Below are 2,500 nucleotides of genomic sequence, written 5' to 3'. Positions count from 1 at the left end.
CATCCGCGAGACGACCGGCCGTCAGGTCAACCCATTCGCTCCAAAGGGGTTGACCTGGTGGCCGAGAGGGGACTTTGAAAATTTTTCGGACTTGGAAAACTTTTTTTTTTTTTTTCTTCCCCCAGCCCGCTTCCTCCGGGTTGACCCGGTGGCCGAGCGTCTCGCCGTCCCCGGACGCGGCGAGGGACTGCCTCCCGGCCGTCAGGATCGGGCCCACGGAAGTCTGATTTTAAAAAAAATTGGCCGACGCCACCAGCGGAGGGCTACCCGGGCACCCCGGGCCCCGGAGCCGGAAAAGGGAAAAAAAGGATCGGGCCCACTAGAGACATGGACCCGGCCGCCAAGCAGGCCGCCCTGGGCTGACCCTCCCCCGGCCGCAGCGAGGGACTGCCTCCCGGCCGACAGGATCGGGCCCCTGGAAGTCTGGGGGTGGGGGGGGGGGGAAATCGCCCCACGCCCCCGAGGAGGGCTGCCCGGGCGGGCCTGGCCCCGGAGCTCGGAAAAAAAAAAAGGATCGGGCCCACTAGAGACATGGACCAGGCCGCCCTGGGCTCACCTTCCCCGGCCGCAGCGAGGGACTGCCTCCCGGTCGACTGGATCGGGCCCCTGGAAGTCTGGAAAAAGAAGAATGGAACCTGACGCCTCCGAGGAGGGGGCGCCCAGGGAAGGAGGGAGATCCGGGTTGACCTGCTGACCGGACGGGAAAGAGGCCACCGGGCGTCCCCCCCCTTAAAACCTAGGGGTTGACCTGGTGGCCGGAAAGCGAACCGGCCAGCAGGTGAACCCTTTCGATTCCACGGGTTGACCTGGTGCCCGGGAAGCGAACCGGCCAGCAGGTGAACCCGTTCGATTCCACGGGTTGACCTGGTGCCCGGGAAGCGAACCGGCCAGCAGGTGAACCCGTTCGATTCCACGGGTTGACCTGGTGCCCGGGAAGCGAACCGGCCAGCAGGTGAACCCGTTCGATTCCACGGGTTGACCTGGTGCCCGGGAGGGGACTCTGAAAATTTTTCAGCCCTTTCGACTCGGGGTTGACCTGGTGGCCGAGAGGGGACTCGCACGGCAGGCAAGCCGCCCTGGGCTCACCCTCCCGGCCGCAGCGAGGGACTGCCACCCGGCCGACTGGATCGGGCCCCCTGGAAGTCTGGAAAAAAGAATGGAACCTGACGCCTCCGAGGAGGGGGCGCCCAGGGAAGGAGGGAGATCCGGGTTGACCTGCTGACCGGACGGGAAAGAGGCCACCGGGCGTCCCCCCCCCTTAAAACCTAGGGGTTGACCTGGTGGCCGGAAAGCGAACCGGCCAGCAGGTGAACCCGTTCGATTCCACGGGTTGACCTGGTGCCCGGGAAGCGAACCGGCCAGCAGGTGAACCCGTTCGATTCCACGGGTTGACCTGGTGCCCGGAAGCGAACCGGCCAGCAGGTGAACCCGTTCGATTCCACGGGTTGACCTGGTGCCCGGGAGGGGACTCTGAAAATTTTTCAGCCCTTTCGACTCGGGGTTGACCTGGTGGCCGAGAGGGGACTCGCACGGCAGGCAAGCCGCCCTGGGCTCACCCTCCCCGGCCGCAGCGAGGGACTGCCTCCCGGTCGACTGGATCGGGCCCCTGGAAGTCTGGAAAAAAGAATGGAACCTGACGCCTCCGAGGAGGGGGCGCCCAGGGAAGGAGGGAGATCCGGGTTGACCTGCTGACCGGACGGGAAAGAGGCCACCGGGCGTCCCCCCCCCCCTTAAAACCTAGGGGTTGACCTGGTGGCCGGAAAGCGAACCGGCCAGCAGGTGAACCCGTTCGATTCCACGGGTTGACCTGGTGGCCGGAAAGCGAACCGGCCAGCCGGTGAACCCGTCCGATTCCACGGGTTGACCTGGTGGGCCGGGAAGCGAACCGGCCAGCAGGTGAACCCGTTCGATTCCACGGGGTTGACCTGGTGCCCGGGAGGGGACTCTGAAAATTTTTCAGCCCTTTCGACTCGCGGTTGACCTGGTGGCCGAGAGGGGACTCGCACGGCAGGCAAGCCGCCCTGGGCTGACCCTCCCCGGCCGCAGCGAGGGACTGCCTCCCGGCCGACAGGATCGGGCCCCTGGAAGTCTGGGGGGGGGGGGAATCGCCCCACGCCTCCGAGGAGGGCTGCCCGGGCGGGCCTGGCCCCGGAGCTCGAAAAAAAAAAAAAGGATCGGGCCCACTAGAGACATGGACCAGGCCGCCCTGGGCTCACACCTCCCCGGCCGCAGCGAGGGACTGCCTCCCGGCCGACTGGATCGGGCCCCTGGAAGTCTGGGGGGGGGGGGAAATGGAACCTGACGCCTCCGAGGAGGGGACGCCCAGGGAAGGAGGGAGATCCGGGTTGACCTGGTGACCGGACGGGAAAGAGGCCACCGGGCGTGCCCCCGTTAAAACCCCTAGGGGTTGACCTGGTGGCCGGAAAGCAAAACCGGCCACTGGGTAGGCCGGTCGGCAACCTAGGGGTTGACCTGGTGGCCGGGAAGCGAACCGGCCAGC

The sequence above is a fragment of the Chrysemys picta genome, unplaced genomic scaffold (assembly GCF_011386835.1).
Source record: "Chrysemys picta bellii isolate R12L10 unplaced genomic scaffold, ASM1138683v2 scaf630, whole genome shotgun sequence".
Taxonomy (NCBI): domain Eukaryota; kingdom Metazoa; phylum Chordata; order Testudines; family Emydidae; genus Chrysemys; species Chrysemys picta.
The sequence above is the reverse complement of the archived record's forward strand: the minus strand, read 5'-3'. Positions refer to the sequence as shown.